The sequence below is a fragment of the Thalassophryne amazonica genome, chromosome 7 (assembly GCF_902500255.1).
Source record: "Thalassophryne amazonica chromosome 7, fThaAma1.1, whole genome shotgun sequence".
Lineage (NCBI taxonomy): Eukaryota > Metazoa > Chordata > Actinopteri > Batrachoidiformes > Batrachoididae > Thalassophryne > Thalassophryne amazonica.
The window spans coordinates 35,469,663-35,488,305 of record NC_047109.1 but is presented as its reverse complement, the minus strand read 5'-3'; the positions used below and the strand labels follow the sequence as shown (position 1 = coordinate 35,488,305).

Sequence of the window (18,643 nt, the reverse complement as noted above, 5' to 3'; positions counted from 1 at the left end):
CTGTTATTACAAATCATACAAGTTTCATAAAACTTGCTAAAGCTTGCTAAAAAAAAAAAAGTATTATTTTTTTTCCACCTCGGAGCACAGTGGACTCCCAGATCACAGCTCAAGACAGTGTAGTGAACAATCAATGATCTGAACGTTCCCAGTGAAATCAGTGCACGTATTCTCTACTCTCCTCCACATATTTCAGAGTGAGTATTTCTGGCCCCATTTTTTTCCTTCCAGAAACCCTGGTAAAGCGTGTCCAGACAAAAAGGAGGCCGGGCCTAATGTGGCCCATGAGGCACCAGTTAGCACCCCTGATTCAGTTGTAGTACAGCAACGGACTTAACAAGCAGCTGCTGTCCGATAAACATTAAGCAAATCACATCAAGAATCACAAAAATTTGTACTTCTTATGAAACTGTGGGCTTAGCAATGCAGATGTGTGATGTAAAAAGGATTTACTGAAAAGGAGTTTTAACCATAGACTATGTAGAGTATTAACGGGAGCACGGGGTCGCTCAAACCGAGAGTGTTTCATTAAGGTCTGCTCCCTAAAACTGAATATATGAAAAGGGGCTGCAGTAAAGACACAGTCTTTCTGAAAATTTTAACAACGCAATTTACTAATCCATTCCACCAGATACTGATGGATTCATTCACATTTAACGGTGTGTACCGTTAATAGAGATTTTCAGCATTTGTAGCAAATGGTACCAAGGTGTGCTAGGCATGAAGTCATTCCACACGGTTCACTGAGTGCGCTTCGCCCAATCCATGAAACATGGATGTTTCATGGTTTAATGAGTATGGAAAAGGCCCATTCGCTCAGAGAAAACCGCATAACACGTTTGATCCCAGAGTTTCTTTTCAAGGGTCGTCATAATACTAGAATTTAAAACTTGATACTAGTGGTGTAATGGCTCACAGCTAATCCGTGAGCCATACTGACTGCCCTCTCAGTTCAGAACACATGTGAGCTGTGGATTAATTGCAAAGTTTACACAAGTGTGATTTTGTGTCATGGTGACTTGTTTTTAATGTGATGACTACATTAATTTTGATTCAGTTGCGGTAAGAATCAGTCTGAGTGGAAGGAAGGAACCTGCTCTGTGCTCACACAGCCCATTTAAAACACACACACACACACACACACACACACACACACACACACACACACACACACACACACACACACACACACACACACACACACACACACACACACACACACACACACACACACACACACACACACACACACACCAACCGGAGCACCTACTGTCGCAACCATTGGGAAAGTCCTCTGTCTGATGTCCCCTCAAACTTTTGAGCAAGTGCACAACTTTCTGACGGACTCGCCAGACATCAGCTGACAAGAACAAATTTAATGGATGAGCACACCTATCTTTGGGCACTTTTGCCCATTCTTCTTTGCAGCACCTATCAAGCTCCATCAGAATGGACAAGGATCATCTGTGCACCGCCATTTTCAGATCTCTCCAGAGATTTCTAATCAGATTCAGGTCTGGGCTCTGGCTGGGCCACTCAAGGACAATCACAGAGTTGTCCTGAAACCACTCCTTTGATATCTTGGCTGTGTGCTTAGGGTCAATGTCCTGCTGAAAGATGAACCGTCGCACCAGTCTGAGGTTAAGAGCGCTGTGGAACTGGTTTTCATCCAGGATGTCTCTGTACATTGAGCATTCATCTTTCCCTAAATCCTGACTAGTCTCCCAGTTCCTGACGCTCAAAAACATCCCTACAGCATGATGCACAGATGTTGGCTGCAATCAGCAAATGGAAAACTGGATGTTTCACAGTTTTCAGTGAGACGCTGATGGGAAAATTCCACCACCTCTGGCTGTGAGCAGCTGCATAAAGTGATGGCACTTGTCATCAAAAGTTAAAAATTTTCAATTTTTCCAACTTACCGCAGAGACAAAGACAAACCGGATATTGTTTTATCTTTAACGAAGAGGAAAAGCAGACAACAAGACATGAACTCATCCCATCTGCTCAAAATGATGTTAATCAGTGAAATCACCTCCTGCAGTCAGTGGCTGCAAAGCAAACTAGTACCCTCTTGGCTCTTTCTGGAATTTCTTTTGACACCACTGATTTAAGTGCACAGAGTCACCATTTTTTAAACAGGTAAACATGAATAATTTGTGTGATATTACAGAAAATAATTCATTTATAACCTTACAAAGTTAACTTTTTAAGGCTTTGTGTTTTGACATAATGCTGTGCAAAACACTAAAATTCTATTATAACTTTATAACACTGCCAAGAAATGTCTCCAATGCACAAGAGTTTTGGTTACTTCGGGGCTGATTGTTTGCTACAACCATGACCAGAACCGAGCCCCGAAGAGAAGCACTCCCAGCCTCAGCGTCCATAAACATCTCCAATGGATTATTCTGGTCCGGGTGTCTGAAATGACACAGGCGCACTGAAGCAGGGCGGACCGATTTTTAGGTGGGGGGAGACCATTTGGTCTGCAACACCAGATCATCCGCTCATGCCTCAAGGCTCTCCTTCCTTCCTGTTCCATCAAGTGGTGGTACATGATAGCCACCATTTTTGAAATAAGACACTGAAGTTTTGTTGACTAAAATAAGATTAGCCTCCTCTGTAGCAGACTGAAAACTTTAGTTGGATAATGCAAAACTTTAGCTGACTAAGCACTTTGTGCAATGAGCAACGTCAAAAGATTAGTCAACTAAACAAGATTAGATTGCTTTATGAAACGGGGCCCTGGCTGTCATCCAGTGCAGCTCACTGCACCCCAGCGATACCAGGGCCTAGTTTCATAATGCAATCTAATCTTTCAGTCTACTAAATTTAGTTAGTCGACTACAGTTAGTCATCCAACATTATCCGTCTTACCTTAGTCAATAGTTTTCACGGGCATAATGGCCTCACACATGCCATTGCCAAGAGACAGCTCCAATGCGTGACAATTTTCTTTACTTCCGGGTTGGTCGTTGTCATGAACTATATAGCCTTTGTTTCGTTATCTGGCTTTATTAACATTTACGGACCCATACGAACAGAGGAGTGATGTGCTTAGCTCTTAGCCTAGCAGTTTCACTTTTCAGTTTCTTCTTCTCACTTCTGTCAAGCCTTTTTGTGCACACAACATTACTCATCGTAACAGCAATGCCCAGTGGCTCATTTGAGAACTGTCACAAACACATCATGATAGTCGTTTGCTGCAACCATAGCCCAAAGCAGAGAAAGCTCTCCTTTTGAAGGAATACAAACAACGTAGGGGTGCTTTGAGTGCTCCATCAAGTGGCGGTACCTGATAGCCAACATTTTTTGAGGTAAGACACTGAAGTTTTGTCGAGTGAAATAAGATTAGCCTCCTCTGTACCAGGCTAAAAACTTTAGTCGGGAAACGTAAAACTTTAGCCAACTAATCCCTTAAAGGGGCATTTGTGGAGATTATAAATATTCAGTTCCTGGTCATATGGACCTGACTCATAATACTGGTATAACACTGCAACACTGCTGTTGAACTGTTGTTGTTTGTATCTTACAATAGCCACCAACAGCCGCCAACCTCTGGTGACCAAATTCCCACATGTGTAGACACATCAACTGTCAGGCTACTTTATAAAATTGTTTTTTAAAATTCTAAACTGTGTAAAACTCAATGCAGCGTAATAGTGACATTTTAAGCAGTTGTGAGTGGGTGAGTACATGTGCGTCCACATGCACAGAGCAGGCAGCCCCTGGCAGTTTGTGCTCCAATCAAACATACACATTGGGTTCTAACAGCAGAAATGTTAACTCTGAAATATCAGGTTTTGTGCACAGATATTCAGATCCACGAGTGTGTGCTGTGTCTTCTCCATGCACTCCTGTGCTGAGGGGTTGGGAGCAGCTGGAAGCACTGATTACTGAGAGTTGTGATGTCTCAAACAAGAACGAATGTATCCTGAAAGTGGCATATAAATGAAGTTATTATTTCAGTCTTCCTGCAACACCCCTGTTAGTACATGAGCCAGTCATGAATTTTGACCTAATCGGTACCACTTAAGGGGAAAAAACGACACTTAGAATCCAGCCTCAGTGTATCATGGCCTACACAAAAATGTATGATAGCCATCCCAGGGTGGTAGCTGTAGCCAGGTAGGGGTCAATGAAGAATTACACAGAGGTCAAACTTTAAAAATGCTCCAATCATGTTGAAAACTATATCACAGTATTTGTCTGATCATAACAATTCCAAAAAGGTATAGTTTGGACTATCTATGATGGAATGTTCTGGAGTTATGAGCACAAATAAACAGCACAAATGGTGACAAAGGTCAATTTCAGTTTGTACAGGGGTCAAAGTTAAAGTTGCTCCAATTTCAGCAAAAAATTATGCAAATTATTGGTTGAAATAAAAGGATCAATAAATGGAATAGTTTTAACTGTGCTGAATGCTTTGTCTCCAAAGTAAAGGTCAAACAAGGTCAACATCCACTGAATTCTATGACATGTGACATATGTTACCCTGTAACATGATAACTAAGCATGACAAATGGTGCAAACTATTCCTTTTTAGAACCCTATTAACCCAAACAATAACCCAAACAGAGAGGAAAATTAGCAGATCACAAGGATATTAGTGCAAAGTGCAGTTTTAAAATGATACAATCTAATTATTAATGATAATAAAAATCATCCAAGACATACAGTTTATGAACGCTCAATCATTAGATGAAGAAATTTTCAAGTTTCAGGGGTCGAAATACATTTTTTTAACCTACTTGCACTGGTGCTAGTAACAAAAAAATTACTTGCACCAAAAAAAAAAAAAAAAGTTACTTGCACAACCAAAAGTCACTTTCACACCAAGCCCACTTCAAGTTGCTTCTGATATTGTCTTTCGGATCTCTTCAAGAGACACTGAAACAAGAATTGTGCTGAACGATACCTTACTGTTAGCGAAATATTTTATACATACATGTAAATGTAAGAAAGTAAAGCCCATTTTCACAGTTGCAAGATAACTATGTTAAATCCCTGAAACAGATGACATGTAAAAATGCACTATCTCTGATAGAAGCCATAGAAGATCTACAACTTTTTGCTGACCTCTAATGTTTGTATATGGATGCATATCTTTGTGTGTAGGATGTATCACCCCCATTTTTTTTCTCTCTCTCTTTTTTCTTCTTTTGTTAAGTTACCAGTGCCTTGTAAACCACACTAGAATGTTTCAAATTGTTAAATACCATGATGTTTTGTACATTTAATTCATAAAAAAAAAAAAGTTGCTTCTTTGGCTGCAGCCAGACTGTGCACTCTGATTTCTCTTCTAGTTTTATATTTATTCTTGTGCTGAGCTGCAGGTTTGCGCTCTGAGTTCTGTTTTAGTTGATCTTTGCTCCTGTGACCGTGCGTGCGTGTGAACAAACTGTCTGTGAGTAAATGTGGAGATGTCTGCAGTTATATTTCATGTGGACATGTCCTGTCTCTGGTAATCAGTCTGTGAGCAGGACTTATGTCCTTTTTTAAACACAGTGATGAGAAAGTTTGAGCGGAAAGCGAGGAACTAACAGCCTGCAGCCAGACAGTTTTTTTTTTCATGTGCGCACGCGAACGAATCGTCACAGCAACTCGCTCTGGGTGCGAGAGTCATAAAACGCAGGGAAGACAAAGACAACACACTGGAAATTGTTTTTTTCCTTAATCCTTTATTGGTTCATTCTACTGGTGCTTATAGTTGATAAAACTTGGATAAAATTACTTGCACCAATGCAAGTGCAGTATAAAATTACATGCACTGCTTGAATAATACGTGCACAAACTAGCACATGCACATACTATTTCGAGGCCCGAGTTTTCTGTTGTTTTTAGGTATTTCAGATATTTTCCACAATTCAATCAAGTTTTCAAATGCAAACTACTGAATGGGTTTCACAATCACTCTGATTTTTTTGTGAGCTTTCAGAGTGGAGCAAAGCTGGTAATGACTCTCAGATGTTTTAGGTTTGTTCATAATTAAATGTTTCACATTCAAACTGTACAAAAATATGATTAAAAACCATTTCACTCATCCACCTCTAGAAATAAATGTGTAGCATAAATGCATGTTTTGCATGGGTGCAACTAGATCATTTTTATTTTTTTATTTATTGGGGGGGGGGGGGTGTCATCATTTTACCCCCTTCCTTAATGTTACTTGAACAGGTTTTTAATCCACATGGCTAATCAGAGATCATATTCTGCCCTACCAGTAAAGAACAAAATGTAGAAGCTACAGATTCAATTAATTTATTTTGATTGAAAACATCTGGAGAAACGCCTTGTTGAGATGCAATAAAATAAACAAACAACAGCATGTGCGCATCTGTTTTTTTTTTTTTTTTCACATGGTCATATCTGTTTACATGTGTAATTGTGGATGCGTGGGTGCACACAACATGAAGGTCTTCTAAAAAAAAAGGAACTGAAAATGACTTAGTGACAGTTTATAGGGAAATGTGAACATGGACACAACAATAAACCACAGTGGATGCGTACAGTGGCACACAGAGCTGAAAGATGTTCCTCAGGTCAAGGTGAGCTGGTGCAGAGGCCATGAGTAGTGAAGGAGAACAGGACAGAATGAACACACACAACAGACCCGTGGGCAGCCCGTCGAGAAAGGCCAGCACTGAAACAACATGCGTGGGAGGGGTTAGCAAAACAGAGCGAGGAAGGCCCGGCGGAGCCATGAATGCACTTCTGTGTGGATGGAAAGACACACACAGGCCATGCCTCCACTTCACCCAACACCTCACCAAGGTAACACTGCCAACGCCACCTTATCAAAACAAATACAATGCTGTTAGATCATGTCACCATGACAACAGCAACAGGGATGGGAACGCTGCCAAAGCAACTCTTGAAAGTTCCTGGTGGAAACATGAAGTTACAGTTCATTTAAAATGTGCAAATTAACTGTAAAACCTCAGACTTAAAAAAAAAAAAAAACCCACACTATCGCATTTTCTGCTGATGATCGTAACACTGCAGCCTCCTCTGTAAAGGAGATGGCGCACCCTTGTCATGTGAGGTAGTGGACCAGTGCAATTCCCGTGGATAAATCTACTCTAATATACCTGAAATCTCCCCACATAAAAATACTTAACAGATACACTACCAGTCAAAACGTTTGGACACACTTTCCCCATTCAATTGAATGGGAAAATGTGTGTATTTTAGTAAATGTATTAAATCAAATTAATAAACATAAATATCTCCAAAATAACAAGTACGATTTTAGTAAGGTTCTTTAGTCAGAGTATTCATGAAATAAGAGTTAAAAAATAAAAGATACTTTATTATCACAGCCAATAAATTTGGCTATAATCTGTTAAATTATTAGTCTTTCTTTAGAATAATTATTGGGAAAATACTGAAGAACATGTTCCGAGGTCCTTCTAAATTTTATGCTGCATTTTCGGAGTAAAGCTGCACTGGTGTACAAGCCACAGGGCCTCCCATACTAGTTAAAACAAAACAAAACAAAAAACGTGACTTATACTCAGGAATATACAGTATATAGCTTTCAGCTGGAAGTCATAATTGACAAATACTGTCATTGTCCTCCAGCACTGTCCAAAGCAACACTACGTTTTAAAGGAAAAAACAAAAAACAAACAAAAAAAACACAAACATATACATCCTAACATACTGTAACTACATACATGCTAATGCTCATTAGCTATGCTAAAACGATGCTAACAAGTTAATGTTAACATGAAAACTTGGTAGTATTGCATTATATGACACTACCAGGCTAATATTAGCAAAAAAAGTTGTTAGAATCACATAATGTGATGCTAGCAGGCTAATGTTAGAAAGAATGCCTCCATTGTGAGCAATAAGATTGATAATGTACTTTGAGAATTACAATTTCACTTAGAAATTTCTTAATGAACACCCTTAGGTAATTTTACGTGTGGGTTTGTTTTATTTTACTATTTGTGGTATTCTAGTTTATTTGCTGGACAGACTAATACACACACAGACATGGGCCTTAGCGAATTATGCCATAGATTACACTCTCAGAGGTCAAATAAAGAAGTCCAGATAGGGGAAGTTAATTGTGGTTTTGCAGCGGAGTAGGGAAGGTCACTTCATAGAGTGCTGTACTGGCCCGTCTCTGGAGCCGAGTGGTGCAGTACCGCATACTAGAAGGGCCTAGCTACAACCGCAGCCACTTTCAAAAACACACATACATCAAAACACACCCCTATAACCACTCCATAATGGCGGACAGAGATCCTGTGAGCAAAATATTAACAAACAGTTTCCAGACATATATATATTGTTTAAGATATAGCTGCAAAACAGATTCAGTGTTTTGTCAGTGTAAACAATGTTTATTTTTGTGCATTTAATTGGTTAAGTTACGCTTGGTAAGTGGCAGCTATCAGTCATGTCAACACAGCGAGAAACACTAAATTAAAGGTTAACAAACTGAATAGACTAAAAAGCTGTAGCTATTTAGGCTGCACGTTGATTAGAAGGAGCACAGGTCACATTTATTAAAGCAAGTTAAGCATTATTATACATTCAGTCAACACACAAAATTTAATGATATAAGCACGCTCTGGGGGAAGAAAAAAAATCATGCTAATGCCTTTAAAATGATGTATATACAAATACAAAATATTTTATTTACTCTGTGTGATTTGTTGTAATATTTGAAACAGTCTGAACTGTTTGCATGACTGCAGGTTTCAGTTGTTCAGCCAATCAATGGACAGCATCAATGGACGTATTTCAAATTACGAGTAACTTACAAGTAACGTGTGTCATCAACTGCATAACTTACCTACAACTTACGGCTGCATATGCAGGACATATGAGACATACGCTGGTATACTTCAAAAACATTGTGCATGCCCAAAATTATTATTACAATGTATATCAGTGTGCTTCAATGTGCTCTTATCTTACCCATAACTTATTAGATATATGCCAGCATTTTTAAAGATGCTCGGCATACGCTGACTAAATCGTGTTATTCAACTATTCACATTATAAAATGCATAAAAAGTTTGTAATCATTGTTTCTGCTAACTAGTAGTAGGTACCATACCTATATTGTTCTTCATTTAAATTTTTTTTTTTTTTTTTATTGAATCGCCTTTTGTTGTGTTCATTTAGTGATTTGTAACTTATCTGCTTTTTTTAAATTATATCCTCCAAGGACGTAATAAAAATCATTGCCGTTTATTTATTTATTTGTTAGCAGGATTATGTCAAACCTACTGCACTTTTCACCAAACACTGACAGTAGCCCATGGAAGACTCCATTAAATTTAGGAAGTGATCCGGATTCTGGATCAAGTTTCACTTTATATATGCTTTGAAGGATTACCGTTATCAGGATTACGTCAAATCTACTGCATGTACTTTGACAAAATTTTTACCACAGATTCTTATTATGGGCATGAACGACTACTGAATTTTGGAGGTGATCTGGACCCGAATTCTGGATCAAAATTTCTCTTCATATACGTAGGCTTTGAAAGACTATGTCAAAACTACTTCAGATTCCCACCAAATTTGCACCACAGATAGATATTAGGACATGAAAGACTCTACTGAATTTTGTAGGTGATCTGGAGCCGGTTTGTCAGATGTCAAAAACCTCTGATTGCCCTTGCTTGCTACATGTCACAGTGATTAAAACTCTTAAACTGTGGTTGATAATCTTCCTCAGCCACCTTAACAGGTAAAGGTTTGAGCAAAAAAACAAAACAACACAAAACAAAACAAAAAAAACCCTGCACAAAATTGAGTTGGAGGTGTGGTTTGCCCCTTTATGAGTGGCAGGGGGTGTGTTTTGAAGCAGCTGCAGCTGGACATACTTATACGGTACAGCCCAGACAACAGATGGAGACAGTAACCAGACCATCTTCACTTCTACATGAGGTGGCATCAGGTCCAAACTGTGAGGCGTTTTCCAAATTAAAAGGGCAAAACTGAAAGTAATGTGGCTTATTGTGTAAGAAAATGAGTCCGGCAGCTCGCCATTTTCATAGAGTCACAGAACAGAACAGAACAGAAGTGCAGTTCTGCTGCTCCTGAGAGTCGGCAGCTGGCCTCCCTCCCATCACATTCCTGCACTAACCAAGTGTCAGGTGGCATCAATCTAATGATAGCCATCAGGCATGCGTGCCGTTGTATGTGTATGTGTGTATACTAAGACGTATACATGTGGGAAGGGGCTACTGCTGTGCGACAGTGTGGAGCTGAACTGTGACCACATTTCCACCAGAACATTAAGAGATTTCACTGCAGCCTAATCCAAGTAATACCACCCGCACATCAACTCTTATTCAAGACCACTGTGAACCAGATGAAACATTTACTGGAACCCCTTTGAGCCCAAGAGAGCAAAGTGACATCTCACCCCGCAGGGGGCATCTTCAGCATCCATACTGCAGTGGGAGGGGCCCACACCTCAGCGACGCTCCTGGGTGATTCTTTAACTACGGGCACTATTGGCCTTGTAAATGTAATTTCCACCACACCATTGCCTTACAATATAAAGCGCCTTGGGGCAACTGTTTGTTGTGATTTGGCGCTATATACATGTGCTCTGATGTCACTGTTTATCTTCATAGAAACTACCCAAACAATCTTTCATACAAACTGTTTAAAGGGACATTACAGTGTTGTGGTGGAAATTACGGCAATAGTGTGGGAAAAACTACATTCTGTTTAAAAAAATCACAACAGTTGTATGACATTGAATACCCCAATTATGTTTCGATTATTTTACTGATATTTTATTCAGAGATATTTTAAAACATTAGAAAAAACGTTTCTTTACCATTCATTTTTATCATTGAAGATCAAAAGTCTGGGTGTGGGACAAGCACAAAACGGCAATATTTGCATATAATGATGCTGAAAAAAGGTGAAAAAGTCATCATAGACTACTAGAACAAATTTCTTAACACACTTTCATTGTAAAGACAACTATAAAAGTGTGAAATTTCCACTTTTTTCTGTTTTTCATACAATATGATCAAAGGACATAATAAGTGCCCGTAGTCTAAGAATCACCCTCCTGCAATAAACACTACAGCACCTGTGATCACTGTCGCCGAGTTGGGCCAGCATCACGTCGTAACATCTCCACATCTTCAGCCAACCATGACACAAGGTTCATCAGCAGCCAGTATAATCAAGTACATTAGTATTTGGATACTGACCAGGGTTCTCACCAGGATCTATTCACAGCATAGGGGAACTTAGCAGGACATAGCTGCATGACAAGCGCTGCAGGCGCGAGTATTGTAAGAGGGTTTGGAGCACCCCCCCCCAAAAAAATTTTTTTTAATTTATAATCCTTTGAAGCAATATTTCCTGCATTTTAAGGGCCACTTTGTGTTGCTAACTGGGACATTAAATAACGTGTGGCATCCTTTTTAAAAAAAGGGAAATAAACACAAGAAAAGTCCCCCTATGCTGGTTAAATCACAGCATAGGGGCCCAAATCACAGCGTAAGGATCCAAATCACAGCATAGGGGCCCCCTATGCTCAACTGCACTGGCGAGAACCCTGGTGACCATTTTATGTAATTTTGCCCCCTGTGCATAATCATGATGTGCTTGTAGGGTAGACTTTCAACTGTAATTCAATAATTTAACAAAAATATTGTGTTAATCTTCAAGGAATTACAGCCATTTTTATATACAGTCCCCATTCTTTTAGTGGCTGTAAGTAACAAACAATATGTGATCGTGTGGTGACTGTAGGCTTTAAATATGAAATTCAGAAACAGTGGATCGAATCACAGATCTGGTAACTTGCTTCTGACGGATTGTTTGTTGCTGTGACACTACTCTGAACTTCACATGGTTGTATACGCTTCTTTTATTTCTGTTTAGCACTCTTCTGGTTATTAATTGTATCTACTCTGAACGTTATTTAACAACAGTCCTGTTGTGAATCGCTAGCAGTTAGCATTCGCTAGCTAGGTCGACTCCTCCCCTCCCCCGTAGTTACTTTTTATAGCTGTTCTTTTTTTACCCTTTTAATACTTCTGTTCATTTTTCAATCGAACTGCTGTGAATTTTAAGTAATTATTTTACTCCTGTGTAAAATCTTAGGAGCGGCTAGCATTTTCGTTAGTGGTTAGCTTGCGTTAGCTATTTCGGACCCCCGTCATTTTTTCCTTTTTTATACTGCTGTTAGTTAATTAACTGTTTAGTGTATTTAATAGCTGCTGCTTTTTTTACCTGTTTAATACTTCTGTTAGTTTTTCAGTGTAACTGCTGTGAATTTTAATTCATTTATTTGCGTCTGTGTAAACCTTAGGAGTGGTTAGCTTATCCATTATTGGTTAGCTCGTGTTTGCTTGGCTACATTCTTGAAATTCTTAGTGCAGAAAGTACACTACAAATCCTACTTTACACCTTCCGTAAATCCTGCGTGATGTTGGAAGATAGGGTGGCTCTCTTAGAGAGCTGTGTCCGTAAGTTAGAGCAGCTTATTAGCTCAGTGGAGTTAGATGTTACGGGCACTCCAGATGAGGTTAGTGTTGGGCCGGCTAGCGAGCCCATTAGCATCAGCTTAGAAACACCAGCTGTGGAGGACGGCTTTCGGACTGTGGCTAGGTGGAGGAAGCCCCGTAGGGCTTGGTGCCCGGTTGTGGCACCCCGATCACACTCGCCAGTACGAACTGTGAATCAGTTCTCCCCCTTGGATTTGCCTGATGTGAATTCTCTGAGCCCACAAGTGACTTCCACTCCTGTCTCCAGGCCGACACCAGACTTTAGTGATAGGGGATTCTATCACCCGCAAAGTCAGGTTACAGATGCCGGCTGATGTTAAATGTATTCCTGGGGCCAGAGCTCCCGACACTGCATCTCATCTTAGGGTGCTGACACTGCAGAAGGGAAGACAGACTAAGGAACATGACATGAGATATAGTCACATAGTTATTCACGTTGGCACCAATGATATCAGGATGAAGCACTCAGAGGTCACAAAAATGGACATAGAGAGGACTTGTGACCTTGCCAGAAAGATGTGTCGGCATCGATTAATAGTCTCTGGTCCCCTCCCCTCCCGGGGTACTGATGAGGCGTTTAGCAGGCTGACATCGTTAAATAGGTGGCTGGCGCAGTTTTGTAGACAGCAAGGCTTTAGCTTTATTGATAACTGGCCTTCGTTCTGGGGCCGCTGTGGCTTGCAGATGCCGGACGGCCTCCACCCTACTGGGGAAGGTGCCACCATCTTGTCTGCGAACATAGATAGAGCTCTACAGGGAGGGTAACATTAGGAATCTACAGCAGGCCACGGAGCAGGTGATTAGAGACCCTGCAAGGCTTATGACAAATGTGGGTGTTGAATCCATTAGCTTAGCGGGGAATTTAGAGCGGAAAATCCACTATGGTGACAGTGCAGTTTATTTGCCAGGGAGGGAATTTCAACAAGTTGAGACTGTGGCCTGCTTCCATAGTCGTGTCCATAAAAATCATAGAGGGATATGCTTTACAAACTTAATACCCATTACTATATTGGATGATGTTGAAATTGAGGATGGCCCAGTGGTTGTTCCAGCAATAGCAAAGATTTTGTGTCTGCTACTACAACACCGTGTGGAATGTATCAAACTTAAACCTACTTCTAGGCATCTTATATATGCTACTCTGGAACCACCCCTAAACCCAAATAGTTCCACTGTCAACCCCACTGAGGTCCTTAGACTGGGTCTCATTAACATAAGATCACTGTCCTCAAAATCACTGTTGATCAATGATCTAATTATTGATCATCACTTAGATATGATTGGGCTATGTGAAACCTGGCTTAAACCTACAGCTGTCCTCCCCTTAAATGAGGCCTGCCCACCAGCATATACAGTTAGTCACGTCCCTCGTGATGCAAAGCAAGGCGGGGGTGTTGCTCTTATTTATAAATCTAGGTTTAGCTTATTAGCTGTTGGGGGTTACAAATATAAGCATCTATTTATCTGCTCTGCCCAGGATATTACACATTGCCAAGGTCAGAAGAATAAAAGTCAGTCGTATTACTTTGTCACTGTATATAGGCCTCCTAGCCCATATTGTGAATTCTTAGATGAATTTGGTGCGTTCATCTCTAACTTGTCAACTAGTGTAGATAACATTCTGATCATTGGTGACTTTAACATTCATATAAATGTCTTCTGATCCCCTCTGCAAATCATTTATGGAAACTGTGGATGCATTAGGATTTCGGAAATGCATTCGGGATTCGACGCACATTAGTGGAAATACCCTGGATCTGGTTCTTGCGCGTGGTATTGCTGTCACGAATATTGACATCATGCCTCTTACATCAGTGGTGTCTGATCACTCACTTATTAAGTTTACAGTCTCGCTGCCATGTTTAGTGGAACAACAACCTTATATATCATTACGGTGATGCATCAACTCCTCAACTAAGACTGAACTCGAAGCTAGACTGCCTGATATCTTAGCTTCACATCTGACAAATACCCAATCAGTAGACAGACTTGTGGATTTAAACTCAGTGCTCAAAACTACACTCGACATGACTGCACCACCTGTGTTAAAACCGCACTCCCCCAAATCACAGTCACCTTGGTTCAGTGATTATCTGCATGACCTCAAGCATAAAGCAAGAGGTCTAGAACGGAAATGGCATCGTTCAAAATTAGAAGTATTTCACCTTTCGTGGCGTGATGCTATCTTAGACTATAAGCATGCATTATTGGCTACAAAGCGGACCTACTACTCTGATTTGATCAACAAAAACAAGCATAGCTCAAAGTTCTTGTTCGACACAGTGGCAACACTTATGCATGGACAACCACCTGCAGTTCGCTCTCCTTTTACAGCACAAGATTTCCTGGATTACTTTGGGAAGAAAATAGAAGACATCTGGTTAAACATATCCCGGCATGCCTTAACCCAGCCACTGCACCCTGCTATTGAGGTGGGCGCCACTACTGAGGTATTACCTATATATACAGAATTTGATAGTATCTCACTAGGCATGCTGACAAAACTCGTAATGTCAACAAAAAGCACAACTTGTTTATTTGATCCTATACCAACAAAACTGTTTAAGGACCTATGGCCCACTCCTGGGCCGACTGTGCTGGAAATTATTAATCTTTCTTTAACTTCTGGATCTGTTCCTAAATGTTTCAAATCTGCAGTGATTAAACCATTACTTAAGAAACCTAATCTTGACCCTAGTGTATTGAAAAACTATCGGCCGATATCAAATCTATAATTTTTCTCTAAAATTCTGGAAAAAATGGTGTCACGGTAGCTCGTAGACTATCTTACTAAGAATAATCTCTTTGAGCCACTGCAGTCTGCTTTTAGAAAATATCATTCCACAGAGACGGCTCTCACTAAAGTGGTGAATGATCTTCTGCTTACAATGGATTCGGACACCACTACGGTTCTGTTGCTGTTAGATCTCAGTGCTGCATTTGATACAGTGGATCATCATATTCTACTTGATAGGCTGGAAAATCATTTTGGGATTACTGGGAGTGCCCTTGCATGGCTGATGTCATACTTGACCAGTCATTCTCACTGTGTTTTGTACAGTAACACTACCTCTAACCTTAGTGACATGAAATTTGGGGTTCCACAGGGGTCTGTCTTAGGCCCCCTGCTTTTCTCCCTTTATATAGCACCCCTTGGGCACATATTGCGGCATTTTGGGATTACCTTTCACTGCTATGCAGATGATACTCAGTTATACATGACGATAACTGCTGGTAATCTCGTTCACATAAAATCCTTAGAAGATTGCCTTGCAGCAGTGAGAAGTTGGATGTCTAGAAACTTTATACTTTTAAACTCTGATAAGACTGAAATGATGGTTCTTGGTCCAGTGAGACATCGACATCAATTTGACCAGTTAACGCTCAGCCTCGGCTCGTGTGTCATACATGACACTGACAAATTGAGGAACTTGGGGGTAATTTTTGATCCTTCGTTGTCCTTTGGCCTCCACATTAGAAATATTACTAGGACTGCTTTCTTCCACCTGCAAAATATAGCGAAGATTCGTCCCATCCTGTCTATGGCTGATGCTGAGACCCTGATCCATGCATTTATCTCTTCTAGATTGGACTACTGCAATGTTCTACTTTCTGGTTTACCGCAGTCTAGCATTAGGGGTCTCCAATTGGTTCAAAATGCTGCAGCCAGACTTTTGACACGAAGCAGAAAGTACAACCACATTACACCCATTTTGGCATCCCTTCACTGGCTTCCTGTCCCAGTGAGATCAGATTTTAAGGTTCTGCTACTAACATATAAAATTATTCATGGACTGGCACCTCCCTACCTAGCTGACCTAATTAAACCTTACGTACCAGCCCAGGCTTTATGTTGTCAGGGTGCAGGACTACTTTGTGTCCCTAAGGTGAATAAGAAGTCTGCGGGTCACAGAGCTTTCTCTTATCATGTCCCTGTTCTGTGGAATAATCTCCCTGCATCAATAAAACAGTCAGATTCTGTGGAGACTTTCAAGTCCAGACTTAAGATGCACTTATTTTCCCTTTCATATGGCTAGCATACTGGTACAGTTTTGTTTTATGCTTTTTACTCTTTTAATTCATTTATTAGTAATTGGAGTGGGCTGCGGCCTCAACTTTACCTAAATTCTGGGTCTTTTAGTGAAGTTTAGGGCTAGTGGTCGGCGATCACCTTAGTATTTCTCTGTTTTTCTTGTTTAATGCTGGCAAATTATACAGTATTTTTTGTCTTTCTGATGCCTGATTATGTTTTTTCTCTGTTTAAGGTGCAGCTCCATCCAGAGATGGGAGTTGTATTCGTGTTGGCGATCCTCCTGTCCTGTGCGCCAATAGCATTTCTTGTATATTCGTCCATGAACTGTTCTGTAATTTATGTTGTAGCATGGCCCAAGCAGAGGGTCACCCTTTTGAGTCTGGTCTGCTTGAGGTTTCTTCCTCAGAGGGAGTTTTTCCTTATCACTGTTGCTCTGGGGGTTGGTAAGGTTAGACCTTACCTGTGTGAAGCGCTTTGAGGCAACTAAATAAAAATAAACTGAAATTGAAAATTGAAGGCTACTCCCCCCCCACCCCGTATAATGTGGAGGTGCGTCTGGAACAGCTGCTGACAACTTGAGCCAAATCAACATGTAGGCTCATCTCAGATTGCCTATGGTGACCCTAAGTAACCAAAGCTGAAGGAACTTCCTTTTATAAATAAACAACCAATAAAGTAGAGTCAGGCTCTTAGCAAAAATGGTAATTAGCTCATTCTCATTAACGATGCTCCAATCTCATTTGATTTGAACCCAAAATATTCCCACACCAGTTGGGTTGTGGATGTTGTGGCTTTGAAACAAAGTTCATTCAAACTTATGGTTGGAATTATGCAGTCACTAAGACAATATCCTGTCAGCATCAAATAACACAATACCTTTACTTCACCTGCTTTCACGCCACTTTGTGTGTGTGTGTGTGTGTGTGTGTGTATATGCTTGTATATTGGATCAGGCTAAGCTCCCCTTGCAGTGGAAGGTATACACAAAGCTTGACAACAGACAGCAGCAGCAGTATGGTCACGAGTTACAGCAAACCATCTTTCCAGATATTGTTTTTGTGTTCCTTCGGTTTTAGACACTGCGGTAAAAAATACTGCTCAGGTCCTGAACCCAAATCTTACAATGGTAGTGGAACCAGGCCATTTATTCTGCCATCATATGTTGGTGACACTCTTATGTAATTAAACATGCATGTAAACACAATGGACTATATTAACATCAGAACAATTTATGGAAATCTTGCCCATATATCCTACAATGGGTCAACATAGTAATTATCATGACAGATCTAAGAACAAGGTCAGTGCCAAAAGGTCAGCTCAAGGCAAGCCAACTGATCCAAAGAATCATCTTCAACATCATACCAAGCGATAGATCTCTACTCATTCACAATTAGTAGGTGCAGTTGGCCATTAACTCTAACTACACTATATGCATTCGGCACTTTTCACCCAGTCCCTGTGGGCAGCGTCCTGTCCCCTGAACAAGAGCAGAGTCCAAAAATAGGACAGCAGCAAATAGCTACAGCTTTCTGCTGTTTATCTGGAACTTTCCTCATGCCACAGTCTCATTAGCAAAGACTGAGGAATTCTCTAAGCTACCGTCAACACCGCTGTGCCGCCGCCTCCACCAGACACAGACTCCAAAAGCGCCTGGGCATAAAAGAGAGAGAGCATGAGAGAGAGAGAGAGAGAGAGAGAGAGAGAGAGAGAGAGAGAGAGAGAGAGAGAGAGAGAGAGAGAGAGAGAGAAGAAGAAGAAGAACAGGCAGAGGAAGAGGTAAATGGAGAGGAACACAGACAGGAAGTGGGTGTAATTTCCTCGAGGAGTTGTCAGAGTTGCTTCCTGTTTGATCTATCAGATCAAGACAGAAAGAGAAAGCAACAAACAGAAACAGAAGGAACTAAATGGCACAATGGATAATTTCTGTCGGGGGGGGGGGGCGGATAATCTACTGTCCAAACCTGAGGTGAAGCACTTCTCTTCATGAGTGCCAGAAAACCAGCACAGCACAAGCAAAACCCAACAATGAAGAAATGAGGAACCAATGACACATGGCGAAAAAGTGTCAGCTGCAGAGAAAAGCAGATAA

General features: G+C 40.6%; 1 protein-coding gene across 5 annotated transcripts in view; it reads right to left on the bottom strand.

Moving 5' to 3' along the window:
- arhgef1b (Rho guanine nucleotide exchange factor (GEF) 1b) overlaps positions 1 to 18,643 on the bottom strand; it is a 175,646-nt gene that overhangs the window by 106,872 nt on the left and 50,131 nt on the right. The gene's annotated exons all lie outside the window — the stretch shown is intronic.